The following is a 25,877-nucleotide window of genomic DNA, read 5'->3' as shown; positions in this document are numbered from 1 at the left end:
GTTGAGAGAGCTTTTTCTCTGCCTGCCTCAGCCAGAAACAAGACTTTTACATTTGACTTCCTCTTACCTTAAGCTGTGAGGGACAGATTGATTGAAAGAACAAATGATTCTAACAAGCTGTAGATATGCAGTATGTATTCTCATTCAAATGGTGCTTTATTTTTCTTATTAAGAAATAGGCTAGAGCAATAATCCACAGCCATGCACTGTACTTGGGCAACACAGCGACACGCTAGGCTATATGGTATCATATAGTAGAAAGTTGAGGGTTTGAGTCCCTATGTGATGAAAAGATCCAGCTGTTTGGGACAATGTATAAAGGGGGTTAGTGCATTCTGAAACATAGGTTGAGTTGTATCACATGCAGTCTACAGTAGCATGTGTTCACACATGTTAGCATGCTGACATGCTAAACTGAGTTACATGTCATACAACTAACATTGTGTTAGCATGTTGAGTTTAGCATTTAGCAGGCACGGGGCTAACTATCCCAATGAGAGCAAACACGGAGGCATTGGGCTCAGGGGGTTAGAGCACTTCCCGTTTCAATCCCACTCCCTGCAGTCAACATGTGGAAGTGCCCTCGGGCAAGATACTTGACCCCAAATTCCTCACATAGGCGGCACGTCTATGATATTGACTGAATGTAAGTTGCTATGGATAAAAGTATCAGCTAAAAACCAATTAACAAAAGAAAAGGTGTCAGCAAAAAGTCTGTATGTAAAAATAAAATCTCACAATATCAATAACACACATTTCTAGAATCTCGATGTAGAACTGTATGGTAACCCACATTAAGATACAGTATTTCCTTGAACGCCACACGGCCCCATTTCCGTATCATTGTAAGTAACTGTACCCATTTCTTACAGGGACAAATGTGAAACGCAAGACTTCCTTTAACATCGACTGTTCATCGAGACAAGGCATTTTAATCCTGGCTCAAAAAAAGTTAAGAAAATATTGAATGACAGACATATGCATCCAAATAAAGTTATAAAATGTTAAATGATTTATAGTCATTGTATTTTCAAAGATGACAAAACTAAAATATTTTAATTTCAATATGAATTTGTATTACTTTCAACTGATATTGTATGCGTAACATGTCTTCTATAACTTGCAAATGTTTGGATGTGAGTCAGCCGGGGAAGGACCCAGATTTATTGAAAAACCTTTAACAGAGTGAAACGTTACGGTCACAGAGTATATAGTTCAGAGGAGGCAGCAAGTTTCAGGTAGGCCTACAGATTGTATTTCTGTCTACGAATGCAACATGTTGGATTCAGCTCTTTGGAAAATACATTATGGGTTTTAGATGAGTCAGTGATGGTACAGTCTAGAATAATACGACATCTTACACTTATCCGTATCCTGTGGTTGGTTTTGCTGCTTGGAATATTTATATCAGCACCCAACCACATTATTCAGGCAGCTGAAGGAGGATTAGCGGTGCATTGTGGGAGCTCCTGTGGTTTGGACCTTGTTTATGGCTCAGTGTTTAATAAGCTGCCATCACCTTGTTGAGGCAAGAAAGACATCAGTGTTTTCTGTGACACTTGTGTGATGGCCAAACAATTATACTGCACCCCAACCCCCCTCCAGTAGTTTTGCTTCAGTCCAGTTGCAGAAAACATGCCAACAATTCACTTTGCTATAATGTATGAAAATGAACTAAACAAAGTCAGGTTACAAACAAATAAATAGTTTACCCTTTATTTGCTTGTAACCTGACACAAGCGTTTGTTTGAACAAATTACATTCTTTTTCTTTAAAGGACTTATGAAACGAATTTTAATTGTTGGAATTTCACAGTTTTGGGTGCTGATTCTAAAGGTTCTAAGCCTTGCGATTAAAATGAGATATTGTCTGGATAATAATTTATCCGGGAAGTCATGTTAAAACGGGCTCAAAAGGAGCCACATTTTGTCTTTTTGTGCGAATTCATTTTTTTATGCGTGACGTCATAGGGTTGACACAGAAGTTGTAGTAGTCTAACTGTAATGGCGGCGTCTATGGCTAAGACATCAAAGCACAGTGGAAAATATTGTGTTGCTGGAGGGCCAAATGGTGTTAGTTGCAAAAATAGCAGCTTCGCTGAAGGCATCTCTCTGCACATGTTTCCGAAACAAAAAAATACTGGAACTGTTTTCCGTTTTCGCCCGGTAGGGCTAACGGCTCATCCTGGTAGGCACCAACATAGTCCGACTCCACAGACTCACCATCTGTATCTGTAGGCCTACTAGAACTATCTGTCTCGCTCCTTTCACTTATTTCGGAAATTTCCAGATCTGACATTACTGGACTTGTTTTTTTAATATACATATAATAGTGTTCGCTTACTGTTCGCTTCTGAGAAAATACTCTTGAGCCTGCGTCAAAGCAAAGCATCTTCCTTGTCAACCGTTGCCATAAACAAAATGAACTAAGGTAGATGTAGCTGGTTGATCGATACATTTCGGCATAATAATGGGGATAACGCCATTGTTTATTAAGCTTACATTAAAACCATGTTATTATCACACAAGTTTTTTTTAAGTGGCTGGATTTCAAAGTGCCACTTCGTTAGGTTTCAACGTGTCAAAGACAGCGCAGCAGAATGCCATACCTGCGAAACCGGCATGTTCAAATCTTTTCCAGTTTACCACAGCAAACATACACTATTGTGTCATTTGATTGATAACATCTTAATAATAATAAGCGTGTAGTAGAAGCGATGGCTGTTTTGTGCCCGCCGATCCTGTGCCGAAAATGGTAACTTTCTTTCATTTCCATTAGCCTACCCATAGCCTACGGGAGGTGCAGAGAGCCTCTACAATATAGATATTAAATCGATTTGTGTGGCTTAAATTCAACGAAAGTTTTTCCACATAATGTTAGAGGTGTGTTCTTTCGACCTGCTGATGTTTGTATCAGAATTTTGGTTCCTTGATGAGATATAGGTCCATCAAATGTATGTTGTTTTCGCAGCCAGCCATACCAGCAAATAAGGGAGTCAACCCTATGACGTCACGGTCACATGGCCAATTTCGCACCCAAGGCCACATAATTCACACTTTTAAATGGCCGTTTTAACAAGTTATGCCCGGAAAATTTAGTTCAAGTTGGATTGATGGTTTAAGAAAAAGTCAAAATTTCATTTGAATGATAGATGAAAATTCATTTCAGTTGCACTTTAAGTGACCGTGGTCGTTGGGGAGGTTACTTCGTGGTTCAGCAAAAGCCGTGGCTGAGGACTGAGGACTCAGAAATACTGCAAGCAGCCAATGGCTCCAAATTGGGACAAACCACTTGCTTCCATGTCAAAGGGGGGATTTGGGATTTGTCAGGGTCCTTTTGTATCCTGTAAATCTTAATTACCCCTTGTTTTCTAAGATCTGAAAATGGACTTCTTCAATTTAGTGATTCATTTTGCTTCTGCTGATTGCAGAACTAATATCACTGAAATGTAATCTAATTTATTTATAAACTTGTCTGTAACTGTACTGTTGTTGTAACCGCTCAGGATGTTGCAGTATTGTTATGTAAGTGTCTTATCTTGCAGAAAAGATGCCTTCCTTTGGTTTTGTTCTATATAAATATATTATATCTTCCCAGTGTGACGCTAAGGTTTTTGTTACGTCTAGTAGCTCTTGTAGTTAAGAAAGGCACTATGTTTAGGATTTGTAAATGTCTGAGTAGGTGAATAACTTTCAGGTTCTTTATATGGAACTAGCCGTCAAAACAAGCCGTAAACACAAACTGTATAGATTATTGTACTGTATCATTTTATGGCAAACATGTTGGCAAACCGTTGCTCATTTACATATCCAGCATGAACAGAATAACATGATATCTTATTTGGAGTTGTCCTGCTTGCTTCCCCATGAATGAAAGCTGTTCCTATGAAAAGCTACATGAACTATAGTAGCTATGTTGAATTCGCTAGGCAGACCAGAATCTTCAAAATTCAACATCATGGAAACACCGTCCATCCAGGCCATGAAACCACAAAAATGATCTGTAAGACAATTAAATGACTCCAGCAAGACCTGCAGAGTGTGTGGTAATTCTCTGTAGGATCAACAGTGTGCCATACACAGAAGCAGTGCAAAAGCATAATTAGTGCACCGTTTCAAAACAAATTAAAAATTCCTTTGGAAAGCAAATGTTTCCAAGAAAAACCCTGTTAAAAAATACTAGTGTACATGTTGACTTGGCCTAAGATAAGATTAGAGAAATGACAGTGTTACCAACCCTGCAGGAAGTTTGTTTGGCTGCAGCTTGGCTTGCTTGAGACAAATTCCATCTCAACAATAGATACATTCACTTTAATGCTGACTTCAGGTCCACAGTCCCACCATGGGAAATTGCTAACTCAGTGTTAAAGGGCTACTGTGAAATAGATTACAAAAGGTCAGATGCTAATAATAAAATAAAAAAGATAACCTTGCAAAAACATGTCTTAAAGGGACCTATTATGCTTAAGTTCAGGTTTCATAATTATATTTAATGTCTCTACTGTGACATGTCTCCATGCTTTAATGTTTAAAAAGCTCTTTATGTTTCTCATACTGCCTGTGCTGCAGCTCCTCTTTACGCCCTCTGTCTGAAGCCCAGTCTGCTCTGATTGGTCAGCTGGCTGGCTCTGTTGTGATTGGTCAACCAACTACAGAAGTCCCTCCTATAATGTACATTGTGTTGGGGTGCAGAGGCAGAAGTACAATTACTTAAGTTCTGTACTTAAGTACAATTTTGAAATACTTGTACTTTACTTGAGTATTTCCATGTTATACTACTTTGTACTTCTACTCCAATACAATTCAGAGGTAAATTGTGTACTTGTACTCCACTACATGTATGTAATCCCTTTAGTTAATCTACCCTTAAATCAGACTTTAGTTCACCTGGAGTAAATTCAGCAGCTACCCTGCAGTATACAGAGCCATTCAAACTAGCTGCACCTTTACCAGCTCTGAGAACACTTTAATGATCAATCATTATAAAACATATCAGAGATATTATTCTGAAATGGACCAATCAGACAATGACTACTTCTACTGTCGCTACTTTAAGTACATTTAGATGAGAGTACTTTCTACTTTCACTGGAGGAACATTTAGAATACTTTTACTGTAACAGAGTATTCCTACACTCTGGTACTTCTACTTTTACTCAAGAACAAGATCTGAGTACTTCTACTTTTACTAAAGTACAACATTGAGTACTTCTACTTTTACTAAAGTACAACATCTGAGTACTTCTACTTTTACTAAAGTACAAGATCTGAGTACTTCTACTTTTACTAAAGTACAACATCTGAGTACTTCTACTATTACTTAAGAACAAGATCTGAGTACTTCTCCCAGCTCTGTTTGGGTTTCAGCCAATAGAAGCTTGAATGTTGCATAGTGATGTCACTATGATGATGGACAAAGTAGTCCAAAAGAGGCGTCTTAGGCTGTGGGGGGGAGTGTGTTGGAGAGAATCTCCCTCTGGAGGGAACACAGGCATGTTAGCCATTTACATCCACAAAAACCTATGACACAAGGTTCAGGAAACCCCCTAAAAGCAGAATATGGCCTCTTTAAGCATGTGACACATAAAGGTGGCTGCTTCCTGGGAAACGTCATCTTCTGTTTTCAAGAGCATAGAGACAGCTCTAAATAGACTTTCCATGTCTCCATTATTAACACCTGCTTATCCTGTGCAGGGTCACAAGGGGCTAGAGGTTGTGTGTTCATTACACATTGCACAATAACAGGAGTTGTTGAGAGACTCAAGCACTTCAAGACCCATCTGTCAGTGGCACAAAAGGCAGCATCTATTTACAGAGCCACGCCGGCAGCTAGCATGGGGGGGACTGCATTCTGTTCCAGTCAATGTCCATCTGATTGGGCCAGGTTAATGTTGTTGGAGTAAAACACATGTGAATATTTTGTGTTGACAGCTATACAAAATATGCTTTCCTTATGTTCATAAAAATTGTGTACTCTGACAATTCTGACAAACTGCAAAATTGAAGTTTTTATGTATCTGTTCCAGAATTTCAAACCTGTGACTGAAAGGAAGGCCATGTTAGCTTCATCTCCAATCCTACCGATAAAATAAATGTCAACCAGAAAAACACTTCAGTAAAGTCAGACCTGCACCATGATGTGAAATTACTGCCTGATAGCATCACATTGGGAGATAACTCTATTAGCACAGAAGAACGTCAAAGAGTGTTTGAGTCTCAAAATTAATCACTGGTTCAGCCTCAAATATATACTTTCTTCTACCATAACCATGTCATCTGATGAATCACATCGGTATACTTTAAAGGGTGTTTTTTCACAACTTTTTCCAAAGAATGCAGGGTTTATTTCAGTTCCATCAAACAAAAATACTAAGTATTACTGATGATGCTGACCTGCTTACACCCACTAGGCCTGATGGAACAGCTACTGAGAAAAGAGCAGAGCTGTGTAAGTAGTTTCTGACACTGAAAATCTTTGCTCACCTGTGTGTAGAGCCTTTCAGTGAAAACAGCTAGTTAGTTTTGTTTCTATGGTTACCTTCCTATGCTAACCTTTCCTGGGTCATATGCCTTCTGATTTGTTGCACTTTACAAGGTCAGTGGCATTCGAGGTCAGATAAAATAATTTGAATTTGAGAGGATTATCAAATCTAAGTGTGTGATGTTTCCTCACATGTTGTCATCTGAATCCTGACTGTCTCAGTGTTGATGTTCAGACAGCGAGTAGCCTGATATGGCAAAAGCTTTTTTGCAGATTCCCATACAGATGACAGATGTATTGAGATTTCTCTGGAGTGAAGAACATCTTAAACCTCATTAAGAAGTCTATATTTCCATCATGCACATGACCAGAGTGCCTTAAGAAGCTCTTCCTGCTCTTCCTATAGCAGCAACCATTACACATCACTTACAGCAGCCATCAACCGTGTCCTACTGGGACATCTACCCTTAAAGTGTCCTGTGTTAAAAGTGCTATGGTTACCTTGGACATCGGAGAACAGGATGCCAATCAAGGTCAGCAGATGCTGGAAAAACAGAAAACGAATTGTGACTACATTCTGGACACAACAGGAGAAACAAATATATCTCTTGGAATTTAGAGCAGCCTCTCCTGTAGAAACCTGGACAGAACACAGCAAAATAACACATCCATCAATACAAAATGACATGCATAATCGGTTCATTTTTGCACATCAAGGATATATAAACTTATACCTGTTTGACTTTGTTCTACTGCAGAGCATAAAGTGTGAATGATTCATGCATCAATCATGTCTCTTTATGACTTGCTGTAAATCACAGTGTGTAGCATTCTCACAGAATGAGTTTATAGGGAGTTCTACAGGGAAGGCGAAACCCAAGTCAACAGTCTATCACACGACCACTCTCAAATCACATAAACAGGTATTTAAATATTCAGAGCCTGCATGTCTTCTGTGTGTGGGAGAGAACTAGAGTCCTTGGAGGAAACCCACACAGACACTTCATCACAGAAAGCCCCACAGCCAGACTATATCCCATTGTTTCACAAAGGACTACAGCTGTGATGATTGACTATTCCTAAAACATTCACGTAAGCAACACATCTTGGGTGAATAACTGGGACTATTTTTTTGCTTTTGACCTTGACCTGATCTCATGTCATGGTGTTGGACTTGTCATGACATCTGACTCCTTGGAATTGAATGTGGTTTAACTGTGCTGTCACTGTTTAAGTCAAAGCATAAATCAAATATTTAAAGAGATGCATGAATAAAACTAAAATGTGTTCCCTTCACTTTGTCTGTGGAAATCACGCTGCTTTCACACTGCGTAAAACATTAATGAATTATTTGTCAATTGCTACGGGAAACACACACTAAAACATTCTTATGTTTTCTCCTCATTTGATTCCACAGGCTGGCTGTGCATGTTACAGTCAGCTGTGCCCTTTAGCATGACTTGTGCTTTTCTGCCTCCACAATGGGTCACTGTGTCTCTGCCTCTGGTTTGCGATGCATCATTGTGTGTTTTATTCGTAGTCTAGTGACATAGACTGCTTGTAGGTGCATACACAGACATTCATTCAGACAATAAATAAAATACAATTGCAAAGGTGCACACCTGCACAGACAATGCTATTCAAAGCCCTGCCACATATGAACATGTTTAAAGTATTGAGTCAGCAATGCTGCACAACTGTCATGCCACTTGGTTTTCTTACCACACACACACACACACACACACACACACACACACACACACACACACACACACACACACACACACACACACACACACACACACACACACACACACACACACACACACACACACACACACACACACACATACGCACACACTGCTTCATCCCATCACTGACAGCCTGGATTACACAAAAAACTGAAGTTCTAAAGCTGAGCAGAAAAACTTCTAATCTGTAAATTTGGTCAAATTTAGTCATTTGGCAACAACCAGCCCAGAAATGTTCTCGCTGTCACAGAAGAGTATTTGTTATAAAACTAGCAGTTAAATCTTACCCCCGTACATCAGCGTGACAGCAACCATCCTGGCTACAGAGCAGTCCCTCTCTGAGCAGTGCGTATCTGCTGCTGGCTGTCAGAGGCTCCCATGGTGGAGCTACACTACGCTGACCTCCGCCTCCTCATGTTGGTAAATACAGCAGCCCGGAGCAGCAGCATGTGACCCCGCACACACACACACAAACACACACACACACACACACACACACACACACACACACACACACACACACACACACACACACACACACACACACACACACACACACACACACACACACACACACACACACACACACAAACAAACTGGTTATGTGAGCATTCCTGAATACTCTTAACCCTTGCCTTAACTGCTATCACTACATGCTTAGAGGTTGATTATGGTTTTAATTAATTATTTATTCAATTTGAATAACTGAGATCAGTGTTGATTCATCAAATGTAATTCATGCATTCAGGAGTTCAAATCTGCCTACATCTTGCGGGGTAAGAACAGAGTACTTGTAATGGATTAGGTAATCAGGATACAATAAAAAGGTTCCCTTACAGTTACATTACAAAAAGATGCAGCGTGATTACCAGTACATTTCTAAAAATTGGGGATTACTAACAGAATTATAATATCACATTTTGTAGAGACAGAGCTGAAATGGGGGGACTGAGGGGATGACATGGGGCAAATGGTCCCAAGCCAGATTCAAAGCCCTGTCCTCCGCTTGGGGACCTAGCCCCATACATGCGCCGCCAGCCTGGATGCACTGCCTGGAGTTTCATCTAGTCCATTTTAGTCAATATTTTCATTGAAATGCAGTAGGTAAAGACCTGACTTCATCAACCAAAATCAAAGTTTGGTTTTAATTTCTGTGTACTGTATAACTAAAACAGGATTTGTAAATATATTATACATTTGACTGTTTCTTCTTTTCTAAGGTCACCTTGTTCTGTTGTCTTACAAGTACAAAACATCTTATTGATATTTATTTTAAATTGTTTATTGGCAGGGAATTTTAAATTGATGTAATCCAAAAGTAACTGAAAGTAATCAGGTTACATTACTTTTTTATTGTAAATATATTATAAATTATAAATCTGCTGTGGCTAAAGTCTTACTCTGCAAGCAAAATCGATTTTTACAAGAAAATAAAATACCTGTAGTTGCTGCCTGAAACTGTGTGGCTTGACTCAACTCACTAAGTTTCAGGTACTTTCCTCTATTTGATTTTGTGGACAGAACCCCCTCATTGGCTGTCTGTCAGAACTTACACTACACTTTAAACTGCAGTTAAAAGTAACTTTTACCAAACAGAGGAACGTCTGGCCTTCGTCAATTGTACTGCAAAAAGTACAGCTAGTTTGGTACAGTAGTAGTCTACAGTATTTTTTAAAATAAATTTGAGTTTGAAATAACCCAAAAATGTTGGTTGCTTTTGCTGGTACCTTGGCTATTGAAAATGGTGGGGTTAGGGAAAGATCTCACATGTATCATTGGTGATGATTCCCTCTGATAAATCAGTGATCTGCATTGTTGGAGTGCGGATTCAAGAAGACACAATGAACGGGATTGCATTAGGATGGAGATGAAGATGAGAGCAGACCGGACATGCTTGAGTCATTCTGTTGGAGACAGATGTTACAGCGACCTTGGCTCAGAAAGGACGGCTCAAGCAGATGGTCTCTACGTCTATGGATGAGTGTATGTGTGTAGTTGTGACTGTGTATGTACAGTACTGTATGTATGTGTTCACAGCTGTTATCACATAGAACATAGCTTAGAATTCTTGGTTTTTAAGTCTGGTTTAAACAACCACAAACGATGATTAAGCAATAAAAACCTAAGCATATTGCAAGTTCAAATTTGCTATTTAAATGCAAGTTTGGGCCGTTCGGGGCAGTGGGCAAGAGGTAAAGACAAAAATATTCATTCTGCATAAGTTGCTTCCTCAGCAGACATGTAGCAACATTAGCATTCACAAAGAGCAAGGTTTTTTCAACAAAATCAGTTTGAATCCAATATTCACTGTCCCTCCCAATAAACCCCGGCCCAAAGAACTCAACCATTACCATCCTGTTGCCTTCACTTCGTAATCATGAAGTGCATGGAGAAACTGTTGCTCATCGTCCTTCCCCCAGTTGTCACCCCTCAACCGGACTCCTTTCAATTTGCCTACAAAGCCAGGAGGGGCACAGAGGACGCTGTGGCCTGCCTGCTGCACCTCCTCCAGCACCTGGACTCCCCGGGGACCTTCGCCAGGATCCTCTGTGTGGACTTCACCTCTGCGTTACATACAATCCAAAGGTACCTGATGATCCAGAAACTGCACAACTTTAACATTCCCACCCGTCTGATTTATCTCCTGCAACACTTCCTCAGCGACAGACTGCAAACTGTGCGAGAGGGCAAAACAATATCACCTGCACCCACCATCAACACCGGAGCACCAAAGGGTTGTGTGCTGAGCCCATTCCTGTACACACTCTACACAACCCACAACCACCAGCCTCCAGTATTCGGAGGACAGCCATTGTTGCCCTGCTCACAGACAACCACTCCATCCTGGATTACCCCAACACCATCACACACTTCACCAAATGGTGTAAGGACAACCAAAGCATTATCCAACCCATCCTCGTGTACTGCTTTCTCAATATGCTCACTGTCACCAACCGGACCAAACTCACATGCACCAACACTGCTGCCAGGATAACTGGACTCCCTTAACCAAAGGGCCATCTTACGCATCGCAACCACAATAGAACTGGACATCACACAGCCACTCCCTCAGTACCTCGCCCCGCTACCATCAGGGCGTAGGTACAGAACACTGAAATGAAGAAGGGCTCGCTTTGGAAAAATCTTGATTCCTGCAGCCTCTGATGCATTCAATAACAGGCCTCATTGAGTGCAACTGCCGTGTGTCGCTATGTGTTGTTTTTCTTTCACAACAAAAACTACTATTGTTGTGTTGTTATTGTTTTTATGTATTTTGTGTTCATGTGCAATGATATGAAAAGGAATTTCCCCCTGGGGACAATAAATCTAATCTAATCAAATCTTCTCGCTCTGTTTGTATGGTGGCCAACAGGTGCAATCGCACTTCAGAACGATGCAAATATAAAAACCCAAATGGGCCAAAACACAACTCATGCAAATTAGTAACATAATCACAACTTAACAACACATGCAGAATTTAGAAAACATTAACCGGCTTGACCAATCATGTGCAGCACTTAATAAAAGGTCTGCATAAGGGAAACGCTGCAAATCAAAAGCGCTGCAATAAACTCAAAACCCAACGGAAACTGTTTCTAGAGGACCCTAAAAAGTGATGCACACAGCTGGGACCGGATGGCTTACTGATGTTCGGGGATTATACAGTTGGCCCACTGTCTCTGTTGGCAGAGTTGGTCTGTTATTACAACTGTAAGTGTAATAGTATATTTGAAATGACTAGGTTGGCTTTGTTAGCTGCAGTATCTGGCTTACAGCAGATCTGCAGTAATATCTGAAGGAACAATTTGATCACATTGTCAAAATAAGCCAATAAAACGTATATTTTTTATTTTCAGTGATGATTTGCAAACTTTACAGTCCCTGAACATCAACAAGTGCTCTAGTCCCACTACGAACCTCTGAAAACAGTTTCCATTGGATCTTGAGCTTCAGGCATCGTTTTCTATTTGCAGCATTTTGTATTTTCAGCGTTTTGCTTATACAGCGCCTTTAGTAAGGTTGTGCATGTTTCCTCAAAGTGGTTAATATTTTCTAAATGCTGCATGGGCTGGAAATGTTTGGGACCATTCTAATGAGTTTGCAACTGACGGCCACCATCAGTTTTCCAACAAGCAGTAGGCCATAAAACCAAACGTTTAAAAGAAAAGAATTGTATGTGTGTGACATTCAAATTGATGTTATTCTTATGCAGGAGTGACAGTTGGTAAAATGGAGTCAGGGACAGTTAAGTGTGTCTGCTGTGTCATCAGCAGGTCGCTGTGATACACACAAACATGCACGCAAACCCGTAAATAAATGCCAGGTTTTTTTTCTTGGTATGGACAAGATTTTTGAACAGACTTCGAAAACTGTTGTCATAATAATATGTTACCGTAATAAACTGAGCATGGAATCACTAAGATGCTTTTTGCTAACATCTAATGTTAGTCAGATTTGACATATTCATGTGCATATTATAATTATAGTGTGGTGTATACTGTACCCTTTCAATGCCCTTTACAGAGGCACTTGATAGTCAGTTGGATGAGGACATGTTACTCAACAAATCACTAGTGTTACTGGAGCACACAGCTTATGTATATGAAGTGAATCAACAACCAATGTTTCTGTTTCTTTTAGTTTAATGATGCTAAAGAAGCACCAAAGACAGCCATTTACACCCAGTAAATACATACACGTGTTCACATTTATTTCAGGTCTCCATTACCAATGGATTTTGAAATGTTTTACATTCACTTGTCCCCCTCAAAGCATAATGGTGACATTTATAAACTCCACTAATACATGCTTAAACTAAAATAATTAGTCTTACTACTTACTTACCCTTACTTAAGTTACATAACTTTTTTGATTCTTTGATGTTTGATTCCTCAATTCTATGGTTTGGATAGACTTCTATTAAAAAGAAGAAGGAACCCGTAATGGTCCCACTGGGGGGAAATGTACATTCTGCATTTGACCCATCCTAGTGTTCAGAGCAGTGGGCATTGCTCAGGTGCCTTTCTCAGGGACACCTTGGTCTTTCAGGGACTTAAACCGTTGACCTTCTGATTCCCAAGCCAAGTCCCTGTGGACTACGCCACCAGAGCCCTGTTCCATTGATAGGAGAAAGCAAGGAAAGTGTACAGGTGAGGGAGCAGAGAGGAGAGGGCATAGGAAAGAGAGAAAGATTAGACAAGCTTCCACAGGAAGTCTGGATGGGACAAAAATTGGCCAATAACACCTAGCCTTAGTTGTTTGTAACCGACTGAAAGTCAAATGTTCTGCTTACTGATACAATTCCACTTTTCATGTCAATATGTTACTTCAGTTCACTCAGAGCAACTATTTCTGGGACCACTAGAGAAATTGCAGATCAAGGACATTTCAGTAGTGCAACAATTCAGCCACAAAAGACCACACTGACCATACACGGTCTAAACCCTGGCTGTGTTCCATTTCCATAGTGGACATATAGTACTCACAGAGGAGTGGATAAAGGCACATTACAAGATGAATTGTGTTTGCAGTTACATGTCTCTACATACTGTATATGATGTTATTAATAGATGCTACCTCCCTGCTAGCTAACTAAACTACACAGAAACTGCACGTGTACTGTACTTGCCGTTTATTTTGTTATGTTTACTTACCAAATTAAAATGATTAACAGTTTAAACACAACGCTTAATGCTGAAAGACAGCTATCCAAAATTACATATATATGTTTTTACTGCAACAATATGTTTAAAGATCAGAGTCCTGTCTAACTCACATGCATGTTGTACCAACAAAGTCTTGTCATGCTCTCATGTTTGTCTAACCAATGATGTAAAGGCATAATGCTCTGTGTTTATTTAGAAATATCTATTATTCAGATGTTATACCTTTTTTATAAACTGGTAATATTATGAATAAATTATTATAAAAAACATTATGTAATTGTATGTGACACCTAATGTCCTGCCCATTGGATCAGTCATGTGAATTCCCTCCATTGTTCCTTTTGCTGTCATACAATAATCTGTACTTAATGCCATGTATACAGCAAGTTGGAAATACTGTACCAAGGATGCCCAAGACTCAAACAGTAAGTGCTGATCAAAACAGCTATCCTGCCGAATAGTTCACAGATGGGAGAGTAACAGTCTGTACGTGATCATTGTATATCCACAACAGCACAACATGGTCACAAAATACTAAAAGAGTACAATAAAACTCCCATTTAGGTTATAATTGACATATATTTTAGGTCAAATTGTCCAAAGTAATTAAGATTGTCGCTATGAGGCCATTGTTTTTAAAAGTTGAAGCAGGTTTCTATTCAAAAGCTGAGACAGCTATGCAGCACCTTACCTCATCTGAGACTTCCAACAGCCAAGATCTAGCAGCAGAGCACATGGATCCTTCTCTTAAACATGTTCCTGAAGAGGTCCACCTTTTGTCTGTTCAAATCCACTTCAAAACACAAATCCAGCTTGATCCAAAAGGCTGCCACTGAGCCCAGCATAGCTCTCCGATTTGCTAACTCCTTCTTCAGATGGCCCTCTATCATCCTACAGCCCTTTGTCTGTCTCTGCCATGTAGAGGACTGCTGTGTGTTCAGCCAGCACTGATCCCAGTGTCTGACTTGTTTGTCTAAATGACCACTAGACTTCCTTCAATTCTTTCCCAACTTAGTTTTCCTGCCTGTGTTGGTTGGTTTCCCTGGACTGAGCTAAATATAGAGACCACACAAGGTAAAGTGGAAAAGACCAGAGCAGGAAATGTATCACAATATGCCTGTGCGCACGTTCGTGTTTGTGTCTTCCTGTTTTAAATCCACCAACATTAATGATAACTGTGTGAGGCAAAGGTCCAGGGAACTAATGTATGTGGGGGTTATTTGCCAAAATTTAGCTGATACGATATTTCTGTAGTTACTTCCCAACATGTATGGTGGTGGATTGTGTGTGTGTGTGTGTGTGTGTGTGTGTGTGTGTGTGTGAGTGTGCGTGTGCGTGTGTGTGTGTGTGTGCTACATTGTTGCCCTGTGTTTGTGTGAGAGGGTCAACCCATCCCATATTCCCCTCTAATGACGTTGTACACATTGTTTTGTCTCTCTGGGCTTCTAAAAATGTCTGCCTAAACAAAAACACTGACTGCACATCCTGCCGCCTGGCTGGACAAAAATAATTGAACTCCAACTTTTATTGTCTCTCACACATTTTCGACAAGGGACTGAATAACAGTTACTGTGCGGTAACTGGAATTTAGCGTTATTAATTTGGGCCTTGTCTGAACCCAACTTTAAAGGTGCCATACAAAGCATCTATCTGGTATTTTGAATTGTTCTCTGATGTCTACAAAGAAGGTAGCTATATAACTTTGGTTGATCCAAAAAATGTCCAGATGCGGCTTTACAGGCCCAAATATAACTCTATGATTTGGTCCTAGAATGAAACAAGCTGACTTGCCTTATTGGGGGCTCATTTAAATAATTATGACGAGCTCTGCTCTGATTGGCTGGTTTACAAGGAGCGATCCATGGCTGCCTGAGCCAGTTGGTCGGAGATTGGAGAGCAACGTTATGGAGTGGTAAGTGTTAGCCTTAGTGTTTCCAGCAGCTGGTGTATGCAAATGTTGGGGCTGGACTACCGTGTGTGACGTAACACACAGGGATTGTTGTAATTCCCTCGTTTTACCGCTGTGATATGCATATTCATGATTTTCACGTGAAGGAGGAAACAATGGTGTTTGAGGTTCACAGTATGTCAGCTCAATGTACCGAACTCTCCTTATTCAACTCTGCAAAGGTAAATACAGCTTTCCACCTTTAATACATATTTAGTGGAAATGCCGTGCAGCAAATGGTGAAATAATAAAGTCTTAACGGTATCTTTCAAATGCATTTCACTGACTGGTGTGGTGGAGAGTTATGCTGACCTGCTAACCATAAGGATGCACATGTCACAACTTCTCAGTGCACATATCTACAAGTAAGTATACAGTATGAACAGGTGTATGTAAGCTTGTATGAATGTAAATGTGTGAAGTCATCCCTCGGTTTGGTTTGACCCATGACAAAATATTAACTGTATGAGCCACTGCTCTGTTATCAGATAACTAACCTTAAATAATTGCTTACATTTGTTTTACCTTTTTAAAAATAAATATTTATTCATGTTTTTTGCATTTTGCATTTCCGTTAGACTTTTTCTTGTTTCTTTGTTGTGATTGGCCTATAGTGGATGTCAAAAGATGAGTTTATATTCTGAACAAAGTGCATCTGTTCAATGAAAAAAGGTGATACAAACTGATACTTTTCAAAGTAAAGCAATAACACAAGACTAAGTTTAGTGATTTAAAGAAGCAGTGTGGGATCATGGGAAATGTGTTTACATTTTTAATTGTTCAGGAGGTTATTACCTGGAGCCCTGTTTGTCCACAGACGACTCCTGTTCTAGCATTCTAGCCACCTTTCGATCTTGGCGCTATATATCTATACGATATGATGCAATATAATTGATTGTCCCTGCAAGGAAATTTGTTCTGGACTCTGTCCGGCAGCTCCACAAAAGATAAAAATCCTACTTACTACATAATACACAATAAAATACATTACCTTATTAACACATGACTTGTACATATACATGTACTTGTACATACAGTATACATACGGTGTACTGTCCTCACTAAGGTGTGGGAACCCAGCTAGACAGTGAGCTAAACTTTCCTTTATCCGTGATGCAGTCTTTATTGAAATTCTTCACAAAATCACAAAGTCAGGAAAGTGAAACTAAAAATAAAACAATGAGAAATATAATTAGGTTCTACTTGGTTGGAAAGTTAACATAAATCAACTAGACAAGCTAAGCTAATGACCTTGACATTCACTGTTGACTGCAGTGCCTAAACTGACCTGTAGCTAACATTTAGCTATCATCTTCAAAAAATCGTTTTTAAACCATTTACTTTTATAACTGCTTTTTAACAACATGAATTCGACATAAACTATGAAATTATAAATTACAACAAAGTTAACAACATTAAGAAAGGAATACATACAAGTGATGCCTCTGCTGGGGCAAATGAGTCCGCGTTTCGTGAGAAGGAGCCCTTTCACAGCATGTTAACATTAGCTAACCTTGCTCCAACTAACTTCCAACTCCCTACTTCCTGTTTCTAACACTGTGACGTTATGTCAAAATAAAAGTATTCCTGCTAAATGAATTTCACATTAAATAAAAGTCCCAAAATGTTTTATATCTGCCTGAAGGCAGCACACTCCCCGTCTGACCTTAAAGGTCACTATTAACCAATAAATGTCACTGGCCTAAAGTTTCAGTCTTTCGGCAGCAGAAGAACTAATTCTGACGCCGGCCTTTGGAACAGCTTGGTTTCTTTGCCTGCTGTCTTCAGCTCGACCTTCCTTACTCTGCCGTCCCTGCCAGGGACGACCGCTGTAATCCTTGCCATGGGCCACTCATTGCGTGCGACTTGACTGTCCTTCAGGAGCACAATGTCCCCTTCCCTCACATCCCGTCGTGTCTCCCTCCACTTCCGCCGGGGTTGCAGAGTGGGAAGCTACTCCTGCCGCCAGCGACGCCAGAAACAATCTGCAAGGGCTTGCACCTGTCTCCATTGCCTGCTGAGAAGATCCTTTCCCGTGAAGTCCCCGTGTGGTGGCGGAACTCCCACCTTCTGGGTGAGAATCATAGCAGGGGACAGCACGAAGGGTGACTCTGGATCAGTAGAGACTGGAACGAGGGGTCTGGCGTATTGCAACTACCTCTGCCATGAGAGTGTTTAAGATGTCGTGGGTGAGCTGGACATTCTCCTGCAGCAGGATGGCATCCAGGATCCTTCTTGAGAGGCCTATTAAACGTTCCCATGATCCTCCCATGTGGGATGAGTGAGGTGGGTTGAACACCCATGAACATCCTCGCTGGCTCAAGAACTGCTGGACTGAGGTGTTCTGACTGAGTCCCAAGCTGCGTTGCACAGACGTAGCTTCGCCGCTGAAGTCAAGGTCCTTCACGACTGCCCTGTCTTCTGGAGCGAAGGCTTGCAGGACGACGTCGCTGTTTGAAGCGAACTTGTGCAGCCTCAGGTTTGATTCACTGAGGGACGCCTGTGTTCTACGCAGTAATGAGCCCGTCATCAACGTAGAAATGATGTTCCACGAACTGGGCTGTGTCTGCTCCGTGTCTGTGCGCACCTTCTTGGATGGCCCTCCTGAGACCGTAGATGGCCACAGATGGGGACGGACTGTTGCCGAAAACATGGACCCTCATCCTATAGTCGATGATGTCCTTGGACATGTCATTGTCCCTGTACCACAAGAACCGCAGATAGTTCCTATGGTCGCTACGAACAAGGAAGCAGTGGAACATCTGCTGTATGTCGGCGATCACTGCAACCTGTTCCTTCCGAAAGCGGATCAGCACCCCAATGAGTGAGTTATTGAGGTCCGGTCCTGTGAGAAGAACGTCGTTCAGAGATGTTCCTGAATACTTGGCGCTTGAATCAAAGACCACGCGAATGTTCCCAGGCTTTTGTGGGTGGTAGACTCCGAAGGTTGGCAGATACCAACACTCTTCCTTGTCTTCTAGTGGCGGAGCCACTTCTGCGTGTTTCTTTTCAAATATTTTCTTCATGAATTCCAGAAACTGGTCTTTCATCTCCGGTTTCCTTCGTAGTGTCTTCTCCAGCGCAGCGAAGCGAGGGTATACTTGTTCGCGGTTGTTGGATAAACGCTGTCGAGGGACCCTAAAAGGTAACGGAGCGACCCAGTTGTTTGACTTGTCTCTGTAGACTTCTCGGTCCATGATCTCCAGGAAGATTGTGTCCTCGATGGACGGGGCAGGTCTGTTGTCATACTCGGTCTCGTTGAACACTTTCTGTCCAAGGGCGTCCAGTGATGGTTTTGTGGACTTACTGTTCTGCTCCCCGACATGAGACACGGTCTGAGTCAGCTTTATGGAGCTTTTACAGGGTGTGAGGAGAGAGGGACGGCCATTCTCCAGCACATTTGTCTTGAATGTCCCCACGACTGGTCTATTTGCACTGCCTAAACACACATCCCCGACAAGCACCCATCCTAGTTCCAATTTTTGTGCGAAAGGAGCGTCTGGAGGTCCGCTCACTTGCTGCCGGACTTTATGGACTCTGACGAGATCTCTGCCAAGCAGGATGAGTATTTCCGCTTTGTGGTCAAGCTCAGGTATGTATGGTGCTACGCTCTTGAGGTGTGGATGGTGGCGGGCTGCATCGGGTGTCGGTATTTCAGAGCGATCATTGAGTATTTCATTACACTCAATTAGAGGCGGAAGTGGTAGCTTGGTTTGCCCATCCAGAGATTCGACTTGGAACCCTTCAGCCTTCCGGCCCGACGTCTCCACCAGCCCTGCACAGGTCTTCAGTGAGTAAGGGAAAGACTGGCCTTTGATGTGGAAAAGTTCAAAGAAGTCGGATCTGACCAATGAACGATTACTTTGGTCGTCCAGAATTACGTACATGTTAGTTGCTTTCTCACGTTGACCTTGGGGATATACTCGAACTAGACAGATCTTTGAGCAGGATCTTGCTGTTCGGCCTGGACCACAAACCTGAGTGCAGCTGGAACTGATGACTGTGCTGTCACCAGTTGGTACGTCTTCCTCCCCGCCATTGTCTGGTGCCGGACGAGGCCATTTCGCAGCTTGAGGTGGAGGACCTGGGTGCATGGCGGCATGGTGACGGTCACTGCCACACTCTGCGCACTTCAGAATTGTCTTACAGTCTCTAGCGAGATGACTAGAGGACATGCAGCATTTGAAACACATCCCATTGTCTTTGAGAATGCTCTTCCTCTCCTCAAGCAGCTTTCCTCTGAATGTTCTGCATTTCCACAGCGCGTGTGGTTTGTTGTGTTTGGGGCAATTTTTCTCTGGCCCTTCGGCTTTTTTCTCAGGTATATCTGTAGGCGGATCTTTACCTGAAGAAACCCCTGTCTTCTGAACGGATATCTTGCTTCCAAAGTTGCGTGAAGTTGTTTTGTCTGATTTCCAGCTGGTGCTGTTGCTAGATGGTAGGACGAAGCTGGGATCGTTCCTTCTTCGTGCTTCGTGACAGATGAAATCAGAAAAGACATCAAATGGAGGGAAATAGCCTTTGTTCTTTTCTTTAAACTTTGATCCAATTGCGAGCCATTTCTCCTGAAGCCCATAGGGGAGTTTTTCAACGATGGGCCCTATTCACCTGGCTGTATCCAAGTATGCCAGTCCTGTGAGGTAACCTTCTTCTCTAGCACCTTGCAGTTCCATTAGGAGATCACCTAGGTCTCTCAGTTTCTCGTAATCTTTTGTAGATATTTTTGGGAATTCGTCCAGTCGTTTAAACAGAGACTTAGAGACTTCTCCATGACTTCAGGTGCAGCATAACATTGCTGGAGGCGCTCCCAGGCCTTTTGTAGTGCTACATCTGGGTGCCTTACATGCACAGAGTGTATGCGTTTAATGTGCTTGACAGACTCTGGCCCAAGCCACTTAATGAGCAGATCCAATGATTCAGTGTATGTGAGCCCCAGGCCTGCAGTGGCATTATCGAATGATGACTGCCACGCCATGTAATTTTCGGGTTTGTCATCGAATTGGTAGAGGCTGGTACTCACTAGATCGCGGCGAGCCAGGTAGCGTGCCAGGTGTTCTGTTTCAGGTGCCACGCGTGAGGTTGGTGGGACATAACTGGGAAAATATGGCGGCGTCATTGCGTTAAGTGCTGGTTTCTGAGGGAAATGCGCTTTCTTGGGCACTTCGGGGCGTCCACTATCTTGATTTGGAATTGTTTGGTTTCCAGTATGAGGCGCACTCTGACTCAATGGCTTGCTGTGGCCAGGTGGTCTGCTAGGGGCCTCGCCCTGTTCGTGTACATCATCCTCGTTCGGGCCTATCGCTGACAAAGGATGCCATGTAATGTAACTCTCTTCAGACATTGCTGCATCATGTGCTGGGTCAGGGTGGGACACTGGAATGCTTGCTCGGTGCAGTTCAGTTTGTGCTGCAACATACTCTTTTGTGCGTGTTACAATTTCTTCTTGGAGGACCTCATGTGAAGATGAACCAGACTTAACTGAATTCTCTTGATATTCAGCAACTTCTAATGCTTCAGCTTGTGCTTCAGCTGCGGCTGCCTCTTTTTGTTGTTCAAGTGTGCTTAATTCAGCTTCCAGCTTTGCCTTTCCCAACTGTAGCTCTGCCTCTTTTTCAGCCTTTTCAACTTTAAGCCTTGCTTCTTTCACTGCAAACTCAGCCCGTACCTTTGCAGCTTGTGCTGCTGCGCGCGCCTTGACTGCGGCGCCGGATGAAGATAAGCGAGAGGTCCTTGACTTGTGTGATACATTCTCAGCCTTCTCACTCATTCTTTCTGCCATTTTCCTTGTTAGATTTTCCTTTTTGCTACTTGAGATGTTGCGTTCCAGCTGAATCACACTTTTTCACTGTACTGTCCTCACTAAGGTGTGGGAACCCAGCTAGACAGTGAGCTAAACTTTCCTTTATCCGTGATGCAGTCTTTATTGAAATTCTTCACAAACTCACAAAGTCAGGAAAGTGAAACTAAAAATAAAACAATGAGAAATATAATTAGGTTCTACTTGGTTGGAAAGTTAACATACATCAACTTAGACAAGCTAAGCTAATGACCTTGACATTCACTGTTGACTGCAGTGCCTAAACTGACCTGTAGCTAACATTTAGCTATCATCTTCAAAAAATCGTTTTTAAACCATTTACTTTTATAACTGCTTTTTAACAACATGAATTCGACATAAACTATGAAATTATAAATTACAACAAAGTTAACAACATTAAGAAAGGAATACATACAAGTGATGCCTCTGCTGGGGCAAATGAGAAGGAGCCCTTTCACAGCATGTTAACATTAGCTAACCTTGCTCCAACTAACTTCCTAACTACTTTCTGTTTCTAACACAGTGACGTTATGTCAAAATAAAAGTATTCCTGCTAAATGAATTTCACATTAAATAAAAGTCCCAAAATGTTTTATATCTGCCTGAAGGCAGCACATACGGTATATGCACATATGCACCAAAAGCACCTACACATAACCACAGACACACCTACTGAGTCCTGGCCGACATAAATTACATTTTAGTGTTGAGAATTTTAATGGACATAGACAGGAAGCAGTGTTTCTAATAGTTTAGCCTGGTTTGGGGACTCAAAATCCAGAAGATCAGGGGATCAGACATGATGCTTTGTGCCTGTCTAATGATGGACTGTTCATAGACTTTTTGGAGGGATGGATTTTTTTTAACATTCATAACTTTTCACTGCAGTCTGTACCAGGCGAGCAATCTTTGATCTTTCAAGTTGCCACACCAGGCTCTGATACCATACCCTATGATGTTCTCTAACACTGCATCATAAAACAGAGCACAAGTTCTGCTCTACTCCGTAGGCCATAAGTTAAAAAAAAATTACTGTATATCTGCTGTTGAAATCTGGAGCAGAGACATGGACCCTCCAGCTCAGTGCACAGTGTGAACACCAAGGTATTTAAAGGAGCTGAACTGAGTTATGGGTACATTGTGAACCGGCTATCTTGACCTATCCACTTTTAGTTGTACTTGCTCAATCCACTGTCGCGCACAGAAATCCTGCCCCAACCTCTGCAGTTAGCTTTTGGTGTTGGTAGGGAAAATAGTTAGTGCCAGAGTTTAACCAATTTTTGGAGCCTACAATGTCACACTACAAACTGTACCTGGATCTGCCTAGATGGCATCACTTACTTCCACAGAAACACAGATGTTGCTAGAACTTTGATAATCATGTGATTTTGCTCACGATCCTGAAATAATAATTAAAAAAACTACAGAGACAATATACTCCTCAGCAGTATTGAAGTTATACCTTTGCCCTATCCTCAACATTGGAGCCCCTCGGGGCTGTGTGCTAAGCCCTCTCCTCAGCCCCAGAGAAGACCCTCATCGGCCTGATCACCGGCAGCAACGAGATGGTGTAAAAGTAGGAGGTCAAAATAACAACCTCCATTTCAACGTCAGCAAAACCAAGGAGCTGATTGTGGATTACAGGAAGCAGCAGAGAGGGACATGCCCCCATCGCCATCAATGGGACTACTGTCGAGAGAGTCAGCAGCTTCAGGTTCCTCTGTGTCCACATCACTGAGGACCTGACATGGACTCTTCACACAAACACCATCACCAAAACAGCTCCACAGCGGCTCTTCATCCTCCACAGGCTGCAGAGGTTCAACATGGACTCCAGGATACTCTGCAACTTCTACAGGTGCACCACAGAGAGCATCCTGACCTTCTACAGGTGCACCATAGAGAGCATCCTGACCTTCTACAGGTGCACCATAGAGAGCATACTGACCTTCTACAGGTGCACCATAGAGAGCATCCTGACCTCTACAGGTGCACCACAGAGAGCATCCTGACCTTCTACAGGTGCACCATAGAGAGCATACTGATCTCTACAGGTGCACCATAGAGAGCATCCTGACCCTCTTCATGTGCACCTTAGAGAGCATCCTGACCTCTACAGGTGCACCACAGAGAGCATCCTGACCTTCTACAGGTGCACCATAGAGAGCATACTGACCTTCTACAGGTGCACCATAGAGAGCATCCTGACCTCTACAGGTGCACCATAGAGAGCACCCTGACCAGCTTCATCACGGCCTGGCTGCACCACCCTCAGCTGTAAGGCTCTACAGAGGGTTAGGGTTAGTGTGTGTGTGTGTGTGTGTGTGTGTGTGTGTGTGTGTGTGTGTGTGTGTGTGTGTGTGTGTGTGTGTGTGTGTGTGTGTGTGTGTGTGTGTGTGTGTGTGTGTGTTGTATTTCTATACTTTTAAGGACCTAATGTCTCCTCAGGGATGAAAGCAGTGAAAACTGCACAGCACATCACCAGGACGGTGATGGAGGACCTCTACTCGAAGCGGCTCAGGAAGAAAGCCCACAGGATTATAAAAGACCCCCATCACTCCAGCAACTGTTCTGTCTGCTGCCGTCTGCCATCAGGACCAAAACCACCATTCTCAGGAACAGTTTCATCCAACAGGCCATAAGACTGCTGATCTTGCATATTTATATTGCATACTTTGAGGGACCTGTGATCCACGTTTTTTCATTGCACAACTACACTGTAGCTGTGTATATGACATTACATCCTTGGAAACCTTTTGATCTACCATTTATATGTGACATTCTATTACCAGTGCAATAGAATGCAGTGGTGTAGTGGGGATTTTTTAAGTGAGGGTACGCTATTTGTGACGTCACCCCCCAAACACACACACACACACACACACACACACACACACACACACACACACACACACACACACACACACACACACACACACACACACACACACACACACACACACACACACACACACACACACACACACACACACACACACACACACACACACACACACACACACTCCCACCCAAAAAGCCATACATATATTCAGCTTCATCACATCCACGTTCTCGTTGTTTTTTTTTGTCTTGTTTTAAGTGTCAGGTTGATGACGATTATCGAATGTTCATGTTATGTTCATGTCGTAGCCAATATAGGTCACGGACAGATACTGGGGATGTCTTATGTAGCCTATGTAGGTTGTTCTCACCATTGCCAATATCTCCGGATTTACATTTGAGTTGTAAGCTATTTTTTTTATTTTTTTTTTTTAGTTGTAGCCTAAGCTATTTTATATTTATTATTTTTTTATATATCACGTCGGGAGAAGTGGGTGGACGGCGTACCCCCGCGTCCAACGCCCACTACACCCCTGATAGAATGTCTGTACACCTTGTTTTATGCTTTGATGAGGTGGACCATGACCTGTCAGGTTGCAGCTTTTGCGTCGATTGTAAGACTTCAGTGATGTTGCTTTTGGGGTGTTTTAAGCTTGACACCATCAAACAGAGACAAGCTTCTTCTTAAATGGAACAAAGTTCTACAGGACAGTTAGTGCTCTGCAGTGCAGTGTGAAAAAAACACAGCAAAAGTTAGACACATTTCCAAAAACCCCACAATCACACCTGCTGTTAAGCAACAATTAGTAAAAAATGTTTAATAAATACAACTACACTTGTTGTAATTTCAATCTAAAAAGGTGTGAGTTTAACGGTTTAAGGCCAACTTAAAGGCTTCTTATGTTCTCCCCAAAACAGTCTTTAAGTATTCCTTACCTTACCTTAATCCCGTATTATCAGTGCTCATCGGGAGAGCAAGCGATACACACAATGATCTTTGCTTCAGGTTAAGTCTGTCGCTCCAACAACGTTCAAAAACACTCTCCCTCACTTATTCACTCACACACAGTCTATAAATAGATTCTGAGTTTACTGGAAACAAAGGTTGGTGTGCAGGACAGCTCTGCAAATATCAGCCAGTAGCCCAGTTACAGATAGGGACAGAGGGGTGGGGGGGTGGGTGGGTACACAGCCAGAGAGACAGACAGAAGCTGATCCAAATGGAAAATATATACATGATCTATTGCAGCATTTAACTGGTCTGTCACCTATAAGTATATCTACAGGTTCAGTATGCCAACATACATTATGTAGTCCTTTTATTGCCTCAGTTGGGAGGGTAACTTCAAAAAAGTATTCTGTTACTATTACTGT

At 42.0% G+C, this 25,877-nt stretch overlaps 1 protein-coding gene across 9 annotated transcripts in view; it reads right to left on the bottom strand.

Moving 5' to 3' along the window:
* Window positions 1-25,607, bottom strand: part of rasgrp3 (RAS guanyl releasing protein 3 (calcium and DAG-regulated)) — a 45,934-nt gene extending 20,327 nt beyond the window's left edge. Inside the window, exons 1-2 of one of the 9 annotated variants that reach the window (XM_063875102.1) lie at window positions 25,445-25,607; window positions 6,981-7,023 (exon numbers count right to left, since the gene is read on the bottom strand). The gene's annotated coding sequence lies outside the window, so the exon portion shown is untranslated. Of the gene's footprint in view, window positions 1-6,980; window positions 7,024-8,517; window positions 8,639-14,587; window positions 14,907-25,439 lie in introns of those variants that run through there. The other 8 variants (XM_063875105.1, XM_063875104.1, XM_063875101.1 and 5 more) reach the window with 8 other exon arrangements.
* Between the last annotated feature and the right edge of the window lie 270 nt (window positions 25,608-25,877).

This window comes from Eleginops maclovinus, chromosome 22, assembly GCF_036324505.1.
Source record: "Eleginops maclovinus isolate JMC-PN-2008 ecotype Puerto Natales chromosome 22, JC_Emac_rtc_rv5, whole genome shotgun sequence".
Lineage (NCBI taxonomy): Eukaryota > Metazoa > Chordata > Actinopteri > Perciformes > Eleginopidae > Eleginops > Eleginops maclovinus.
The sequence above is the reverse complement of the archived record's forward strand: the minus strand, read 5'-3'. Positions and strand labels throughout refer to the sequence as shown.